This window comes from Lipotes vexillifer, unplaced genomic scaffold (genome assembly GCF_000442215.2).
Source record: "Lipotes vexillifer unplaced genomic scaffold, Lipotes_vexillifer_v1.1 scaffold156, whole genome shotgun sequence".
Classification (NCBI taxonomy): Eukaryota; Metazoa; Chordata; class Mammalia; order Artiodactyla; family Lipotidae; genus Lipotes; species Lipotes vexillifer.
Window position 1 is genome coordinate 33,093 of NW_006770074.1, and position 10,394 is coordinate 43,486.

The following is a 10,394-nucleotide window of genomic DNA, read 5'->3' on the forward strand; positions in this document are numbered from 1 at the left end:
GAGGTCATCATTTTTACTTTCTTCTCTACACTTCTCTGGTTGGCTTAAGTAGTCTTTATAATGAACTTGAGATTTCTGTACAAAAGAAAAAAAAATTTTTTTCTTTAAAAAGTAATGAAAGCAAGAAATGTGACTGTGACATTTAGCTCACCACACAGATTTTTAAGAACCATGAACCTGAGGTAGGGTTATGACAAACCATACAACATCCCCATCGTCATCAAAAACACCCAACCCATTTGGTACTTTGGCCTTTGAGAGGAGAAAAGAAAAGAAAGAAAAGAGGTGCAATTGAAGGGGGCTGACGTGAGCATTGGGTTACAGTGAAATGCATGTGTGTCCCTGTGTCCACGTTGTGGGTGCGTGTCGTGTGTGTGCACGTGTTCACAGTAATGCTGCTTAAGCAGAACGGATAGATTTACTCCAAACGTGAACAGCTGATATCTGAAAGAAAACATAGTCTTTACTTGAATGTACTTTTTCTACCAATGAAAAACCTGTTAATTTAAATAATTAAATTAAATAACTAATCCCTATAAAATGTGTATAAACAAGACAATCATAATAATAATATTTAAGGAAATATATTTAAAGAAAGCGCAGAAGAATGATGCATTCTTCCGTCACTCTTGACCATATTTCAGCGGATCTAAGGTATCACCTTAGATTAGACCATCATTTTATGTCATTATGAAAAAACAATGTTACCAAGTCAACTGGAACTCGGTACCTTCTTATCACATCAACTGTAGGACAGTTCTGCTCCCTGGGATGTTCAAATGTGGCTCCTAAAGCAGATGGAATGCAATACCTATACCTCTCATCACTCACTCTCATCATTAGCTGTGTGATTCTTGACAGATCCCTTAACCTTCCTGGTCTGCTTCTTCAATTATAAAAGTGTTAGGCTAAAAATTCTGTAGCCTCAGATCTCTGTTTTTCTCCCAGAACTAAGATAGTCTGAGGCCCTGAAGCCTTTCACACTGTGATGAGCAGGAGGTCCGGGTGGGTTTTGCTACCTGAAGAGCCTCAGGGGGCTCCGAGCCTTGTTGGTACACCAACCTCAGCTCCAACAGGGAGGCATCCCCCACCCCGAGTCACCACCCCTCTCTCACCAATACCTCCATTCAGGGCTGGCCCCCACTTGCTTGGTCCTATGTGCCTACTTCCTGGTCCTTTTTCTCCCAGACCAGAAGAGAAAGATACAAAAAGGAAGACCCCAGGTCTCTCATCCAATCAAGACTTTGGCTTTCTTCCAGTCTGGGAGTGGTTGCCTAGGTAACCAAGTATTAACTGAAAGTAATTCCTATTCTCTCTTTTTTTTAGACAAACCATTCTTCTGGTTCCTCCCTCCTCTCTTACTAGGGAGTTAATAGTAAAAGGATTTACTTAATTCGACTCTTCACTGTATAACCCCTGCTGGCTTCCAACAGCAAACTCCAAACTGCCTCTTACTGGAGGCTTATCTTAAATGAACCAGAACTACTTTTTCTCATCTAAATATTTTAAACCTAATTAGAACACAGCAAAGCAAAGAAAATTCGAAAAGCAGTTAGAGGAGTTTCCTTATGCTTTATCTTTATGATTTATCAATGTCTGAGGCTCGTATATTGAAATATAGCCCTTGTTTCATAGCATCAAGATCAGCTGAAAATAGGAATGGTTTGGAAAGGGAAAAAGGAAAGGTGTTCCTTTACCAAGATATCTAACTCCCAACTCTATCAGTGTTGACAGAGGAGATTATTTTCTTTAGCTGTGTAGGTAGTGGGTGGGGCCCAAAGTGATAGAGCCAGGGTCTGGGGTACAGTGTGGTGAAGGCAAGCCTCCAAGGCATCCTCAGAAGAAGGTTTGGCATAGAAACACATGGGTGGTGCTAGGTGAGAGGGAATTGCAGCTCCGAATCTACTCTACCCTCCTCCATCCCGCTGTGTCCTGTGCGCCTGGGCGGCTGACTTCTATGAACCATACCAGCCTGTTGAGTTTAGTCAATGGAAAGGACTTGCCAAGGCTGAGAAGGTAGGAGGGAAGTAAAGTTGGGATACTTATAGCCCCCATTCTCTCCCTGCTGGGTTGGCAGTGCTTGTGTTTCTCTGCCCAAGGCTACAGCTCCTGCCAGGTAAACCTGTCCTCCAGCTCCAGGCCTCCGTGGGTTTCAGGAAACTCTTCAAGCCTGGATAGAGGTCAAAGTAGCTTTTCATGAAGCTAACCCTTGGGTGCTTCACCAACCCTTGTTGAATTCCACCAACCCTTAACCCTTTGTAAATTTGCCCTGCAGTAGCAACTTTCTTCGGAAATACTCATTTCTTTGGGCATGATAATGATATTCGTGATTATTTTTGAAAGTGGTCTTTATCTGTTAGAGGTACATCCGGAAATATGTAGGGATAAAATGATATTTAAATGAAGCCTGTTTGGCCATGAGTTGATAACTGTCAAAGCTAAGAGACTGGTAAATGAGTACATGGGTCTCCTTTACAATTTTGCCTCTACTTTTGTACACGTTTACGTTTTTCCATCATAAAAAGATTTTAATGGGAAAAACCTCCTTTGAATCACCCCTTTGGGGTGTGCTATCTGTTTCCCATGGGGACCTGGACCGATACAGGGGTAGAGGAGGAGCTGATATAGAACGAACGGTCAGCAAGACGAATATGGCCCATTACCTAATGTTGCCTGGAGCTATCACTAAAAAGCAAGGGCCCCAAATAATCTGTTCGTGGGCATTTCTGAACTGGAACTAGACAGCAAAATCTCACTAATTCATCTTGATTAGAACAATCCAATCAGACTCAGAAAAGATCTATGGATTTTTTTTTTTTTAATTTTAATACTTGAACAATTTATTTACCTTCAGCCTCAGACTGGCCTTCATGCACTCTCCAGTGTTATCTCACAATGTACCTTTTTGCAAATCTTGATGGAAAATTTCTTTTATAGCTGTCTTAGACATGCTTTTCCTCCTCATCCTAACATAAAGTTCCTGGCCCTTTCCTCTCCATGTCCAAACTCACCCATCTCAAAACTCAGCTTATTTTACCTCTTCTTTAAAGTCTGCCTTGACCCTATTGGCCCAAAATGAACTCTCCTTTTTAGGATTATTATCTCTGCTTCACCAGTTACTGGGTGACTTTGGACAAGTACCTACCCTCTCAGTGTCTCAGTTTTATCAGCTGTAAAATGGAGCTCATGACAGGATGTGTTTGCTGGGATTTGCATGACTATTAAGGGAGTCTATTTGGGATTGGCTGACCCTTAGCATTTAATCAATGTTAGCTACGGTAATGATCATGTATTCAACAAATATATATACAGAGCTTCTACTCTGTATCTGGTTTTTTAAGACCTGAGGATACAACAGTAAACAAAATTAAACCCTTGCCCTCCTAAGCTTCCTTTTAGCAGAAGAGACAGATAATAAACACCTAAACAGATAAATATTAAGGTTTCAAATAGTGCTACATGCTATGAAGAAACTAAAACAGAGTAAAAACAATGGGAGATATTATTTTTAGATAAGGTGGTCTGGAATGGCCTAAGAAGGTGACATTTTGATGAAAAGACACATATTGAAATTAGTTTTTAAACCAGTTTCACTGCCGGAGAAAAATCTCTTAGATAAATATCAAAAACACTGCAAAGGTTTGGGAAGTCTGTGTTTTCCAACTAAGTAGTAATGATAATCCAGAATCCCACCCTGGATAAGTAGACTCATTAACAAACAAATTCACATTCTGGACCTAAGCATCCATTCCGAAGCTGTCTTCAACTGCCGTTTTGCATGTGATCATCTTCCCATATTGTCTCTTTCATACTGACCTCATTTTTCAAGCACAGTGCTTTGTCATCACTTCTTCACACCGTTAACAGATGATTCTTCTCTTGCCACTATTTCACAGACCCGGCCTTTTAATTTCTTCACCTCTAATTGTTTCCTAAGAAATTGTCTCCAGTCTGAATTACACCTTTAAACTGCTTTCAGGCTTCTGTTCACCTGTTCTCCTTTTCTCTCAGAGTCACTGTCACTGAATTCTTTCATCTTCTTCCACTTTTTTTTTTTTTACTCTTTCTTCTTTGTCTCTTCACTCCCATTTACAGCCAGAAGGAGAGGCGATTCCAAAAGAAGCTGCCAGCCCCTGGGGATTGGTGTGAGTTTGGAGGGAGGGAGAGGAGGAAGGTTACACTGATAGGAGTGGGAATGTTCCCTTCAGAGAAGGGAACATATGTATACGTATAACTGATTCACTTTGTTATACAGCAGAAACTAACACACCATTGTAAAGCAGTTATACTCCAATAAAGATGTAAAAAAAAAAAAAAAATCATAAGAATTGGACTTACCCTGACTATGTGATCTCAAGTAAATTACACAGATACCCTTAATCTGCATTCTTATCCATAAACTATGGGTAGGAAATCTTGCCTCCCCGGATGTGAATTAAAATGACAATACATATGGAAAAAAAAAAAAAAAAATCATAAGAATTGGACTTACCCTGACTATGTGATCTCAAGTAAATTACACAGATACCCTTAATCTGCATTCTTATCCATAAACTATGGGTAGGAAATCTTGCCTCCCCGGATGTGAATTAAAATGACAATACATATGGAAAAAAAAAAAAAAAGAAGTAACATGATCTAAGAGCCCCACTGTTATTTTTCTGACAATTTCAGCATCTGAGAATTAATAAAATAAGGATTTGTGTTAGGAGGTATCGGGAGATTCAGGAAGATAAACATTATGCTTATTTCCACCAAGGGGAAAAAACTTCTAGTAATGAAAATTGTCACCTTAGGAGACCTTTGTAAGTGGGTTAATGGATTGAATGTTCTTAATTCTACCTAATTAAAATAACAGTGGACGGTTTAATACTGAGTCCCTGGACTCTTCCCCTCGTGAAGCAATAAACACAGGCAAATATCTGGGTATCTGAATATTCCTCTTTACCTCTTGCTCCTTTGCTGTGATTTTTTTTTTTTTCCTCCTCCTTCATACATGGGGCCCAAATTCAGTCAAGAGAAGAAAACATAAAAAGCCAAGAAATTAAATGCTTAAGATGAACTTCTAAGGAATTCACTTCAGACCACATAAATTTAGAGGCTTTCTTCACCAGGAACTCAGCAACTCGGATTAATGTTCCTGCTTTCTGAAGTTGTGATGAATGAGGGCCACACGGAATCGGCTTGGTTTTCATCCGGTTGCACATCCCACGTGAGCGCTGGGATGGAGCCACCGTCCAAAGATTGGCTGGTACACAAAACTTTCCCAGGTACCACATAACCGTCTGTGCAGGTGGCACTCTGGCGTGGGCAACACTGAATGTTCCAAATAGGAAAAAAAATTAACCTGAGAGAAAAGACTTCTTTCTTTTTAGCAATAATAAAAATAGTTTCATTATCTCACAAGTAAAAATATCACAGAGGAGAAAAAATGCATGAGAGTTCCAGCTTTTTGCTCTCTCACATCCTGATACAGAAATTTCCCTCATAAAAATATGCTTCATAAAAATATGCTGCATTATTCTAGTTTAAGGGGTTTTCTTTAACACAAGGATCTTGATATTTCTTCTTAAACGGCATGGTTAAATTTATATTGGTTCACCTTCAAGTAGCCTCTGGTGAGACTGACGCATTTTAATCTCCTAGACCATACTTTTTCCTGATCAAAGCAAAGGATTTTTTTTTTCTCCTTTTGTGTTTGGATTAAAAATTATGATCTGCAGGGCCGAGTTGAAAGAAATTGAAAGTTTACTTTATTAAAGGAGAAAATCACTAACTCTAAAACATCCTTTTGAAAATCTACAGACTGAGGGTTTAAAAAAAAGGTCTGGTGTTTCCAGGGCATGCCAAAGGTATTAGAAAAAAAGGTAGAAAATTTGACTAAGATGCAGGCCAAAAGGGAGGTGCTGTCTGCAGAAAACTTAAGAACAGTAGTCAAACCAACTAAAAAAAAGCAGGTCTACCTTTGTATTATTACCACTCAGTTCTAACACAACTTTGCATCAAAATTGTGAGCTGGCCTAGTGTGGTGGGTTCTAGGACAGCTAGAAGAAAATACCTCCTAGGAAGGTATAGAAAGAGGGAATATGACAACTATGATGTGCATTCATTTATCCATGTATTCACTCCTCCATACACTCAACAGATAGCTAGTAAATATCCAGCATTGTGTTAAGTACTCATCTGGGCACTAAGAATACAGCTGGGACAAGCTTCATGCCCTGTGGGCGCTTATATTGTAATGGAAAGCACAAACATAATGCACAGGTAAATTGTGTAGTATGTTAGAAGGCAATTAAGTGCCATGGGGAAAATGATAAATGCACCATGTTATGGGGGATTGAGAGTGCCAGGAAGTTGTAGTTTTAAATAGCGTAGTTATTGGCCATTGGGAAGATGACTTTTGATCAGACACCTGAGGCGGTATGCCGTTTCCTGTCCCTGACCCTCACCCACAGGAAAGGTGACTGAAGGATGCCTCTTGGTAGCTTAATTGGACCTCTTGGTCCCTGAACTCTGTTTTGTTAAGACTATTATTACATTCATTCTGCTTAAATCTTTTGGCAGTAAAATTTCTAAACATTTATTTGTCACAATGGAAGACCTTTAACTTCTCAAGTATTTTTTAAGGTATCCTCCAAGGGTAGCACTGTCAGAAGCAAGATGAAAATCACCAAGCTGGGTACCAATTTTTACCCACCCTTCCCACTGAAAGTTGAATTTGAGGCTAGGAATGAGCAAATATAAGAAACATTATTTCCTAGCAATGTAGAAAATGTGTTTTAAAAGTTTTCTCTGATGTTTGCTAACACCAAGTATCTTGCCAGTGCTCACAGCTCTGAGCTGGTAATTTCCCAGTGTCAAGCCATACTTCAGAAGCCCAGATTTGAATGCTCGAATTACAAATGTCTTCTATCCCTTACGACAATCAGCTATGGGTGCACAGTGAGCTCTGTATCGAGAGTAATAGAACAGCCTCTTTTCCACACTTGACAGCTTCCATCCAAGCAAGACTCATGAAGATTAAACATAAACTCCCTATTTGATATAATTTGAAGACAGTAGGAAGCTTATCCTGACTCCACCACCCACAAAGTTTCTCCACCCAAACACTGTTGCCTTGACATCGTTAATATGGAGAAAAATTGTACAGTAAGGTTGACTCTTACAATATAAAGTTAGTACACCCAGGGGGAAAATTAATAAATTTATACTAAGGTGTAAATGACTAGTGTCCTACCCCTCCCTTAAAGCAAGTTTGTATAGAATAGAGTAGAAAGAACCCAGAAGGACATGCAGATTTCAAAAAGGAAGAAGAACATTGACAAGTAAGACCACAAGCCCTTGAGGATATGGGGAGGGGAAAGGGTGAGCTGTGACAAAGCGAGAGAGTGGCATGGACATATATACTCTACCAAACGTAAAATAGCTAGCTAATGGGAAGCAGCCACATAGCACAGGGAGATCAGCTCGGTGCTTTGTGACCACCTAGAGGGGTGGGACAGGGAGGGTGGGAGGGAGGGAGACACAAGAGGGAGGAGATATGGGGATATATGTACATGTATAGCTGATTCACTTTGTTATACAGCAGAAGCTAACACACCATTGTAAAGCAATTATACTCCAATAAAGATGTAAAAAATAAACAAATAGAAAGATCCAAAGGAATACATACTCACATTGAAAAAAAAAAAAAAAAAAAGACCACAAGCCCCCGATAGCTTAAAACCCACTAGGAAAGGTAAAATGGAGGGAACCCTCCTGAAGATATGTCCTGAGGGTGGCTTTTGTTACCACAATCAGCACTTAAATCCTAGAATACTCCCGTCCATCTCATCTCCATTCCTACTCAAACTTTCCAAAGGATGGGTTATTCTTACAGCACTAACTATATTACAAATTTCTAAATATTACTAAAAAGAACAAAACCTGATTTTTATAATTTCCATCTTAAAATCAGAAATATAGCTCTATAGCAAAGAAAATTAAAAGAAGTGAAAAAAATTCCTTGAGAAAGAAGATAAGGCAGTGGACACCTTGTGCATATTCATCACTGCCTGGTGGGCAATGGAGCCCCCTCCAATTTGCCTTGCTGACACTGCCATTAGCCCAACCTTCAACCCCAGATTTTTGCCCTTTCAACTACCCAAGTATAACTGTTCAAGGAGGCAAGGATACATTATAGAGATTCCTAAGCCTGTTTTTCAAGACCCTTTATAAATTGAGCCCTCAATCTACTCCAGCCATAATTTCCACTACTACCCTACTCTGCCCTACTATTCCTATTACTCCCTCGTTTTAGCCAAACAGGATCATTTGGGAGTATTAAAATCTCCCTCTTTTTAAATTACTAAACTTTGTTATAATACTTTAGTCCAGATTATCCATTCCCAACTCCACATGTCAAAATCCTATCCACCATACAAAACTACCCGAATACTTCCTGATGTCTTTCCTGACCCATGTTTGGCTTTCAGCAAAAAAGTAGAAGGAATGCTAAAAGACAAGAAATAAATCGTCTGAAGACACAAAGCAAGCATCAGAACCAAATTCAGATATGGCACAGATTTTGGAATTATCGCATGGGAATTTAAAATAATTTATAATTAATATGTTAAAAGTTATAATACAAAAATCAGACAGCGTTCAAGAACAGATGGGTAATGTAAGCAAAGCTATGGACTCTGAGAAAGAATCAAAAGGGAATTCTAGAAATCAGAAACACTAACAGAAATGAAGAATGCCTTTAATGGGCTCATCAGTAGACTGGACATGGCCAGTGAAAGAACCAGGGAGCTTGAAGCTATATCAATAGAAACTTTCCAAACTGATAGGCAAAGAGAAAAAAGTATGGGAAACAAAAAGAACAGAATATCCAAGAACTGTGGAACAATTTCAAAAGGTGCAACATGTAGGGAACTGTAATACCAGAAAGAGAAGAAAAAAGGGACTAGAAGAAATATTTGAAATGAGAGTGACAGATTTTCCAGAATTAATGACAGACACCAAACCACATCCATGAGATTCAGAGAATACCAAGCAGAATAAACACCAAAACCTTCCACATCTAGGTATATCATATTCAAACTGCAGAAAACCAAATACAATGAGAAAATCTTGAAAGAAGCTAGAAAAAAAAAAAGAAACAAACCTTACCTATTGAGGAACAAGATTAAGAAATACAGCACATTTCTCATCAGAAACCAGGTGAGCAAGAAGATAGTAGAGGGCTTCCCTGGCGGCGCAGTGGTTGAGAGTCCGCCTGCCGATGCAGGGGACACGGTTTTGTGCCCTGGTCTGGGAAGATCCCACATGCTGCGGAGCGCCTAGGCCCGGGAGCCATGGCCGCTGAGCCTGCGCGTCCGGAGCCTGTGCTCCGCAATTGGAGAGGCCACAGCAGTGAGAGGCCCGCGTACCGCCAAAAAAAAAAAAAAAAAAAAAAGAAGATAGTAGAATGAATGATGAATATGCTATGACAGCATAAAACAAAAAGAGCTCTGGATCAGACAAGTGAAGGGGATGATGTGGAGAACAGAGACGTGGAAATTGTATAAACCATGGCTAAAGAGATAACCAGGGAAGATATCTGGGCAAAGAAAACCAATTAGATAACTTATAAATCAGAAATACATTTCAGTATTATTGTCTTGGAGGGAAGGGGGAAATGGCCCTATGTCTTAATTAGACATGTCCACATATGAAGTTTCAAACCAAGAAATGTACACTCTACCTCCTCCATGCTGCCCCAGGGGTCTCACCTTTATGGTCTGCATTAAAGGGTGCCATCACTATGACTTCCCATGAAAACCAAGTTGCAGGAGAGCAGAAGACAGGAGAGTGAGACGGGAGTAGTATCTTCTTAGCTTCCTCTCAGCTATGCTGTGGGTGGACAACGCCCACATTTCTCTAGCAGAGACCACAGCTCCTGGCAAACAGCCACCTCTTACAGCCCCTCCAGGGGTGCCTTCACTTACATGAGTGGCATCATTCTATGCTTTGCACCAGCCCTTGTTAGTTTCCCTTCACCCTGCCCACATCTTTGAAACAGTCCATTTGTTTATTTCTCCCCATCTGTTACCTACCTAGACCCTAATTGATACAGGTATAAAATATGTGTGGACACAAAGAGAGAATATGAAATATGTTAACTGCTGACAAGGACTTTTCAGTTTTAATAAAATAGATCTAACTTATACAAAATAAGGGAAAATAGGATTTACCTCCTCTGTGGAAATACTGACCCCACCAGTTGGCTATGATTTCCTCTTTGTTCTTGCTTTCTGTACATAGCATATAATATCACGGGATTGTGGTGGGCATGAAAGAAGGTTAGACAAGGGGGCTTCATTTGGGAAAAGCTTCATGAAGTGAGGGAATCTGAGAAGTACAGGAAT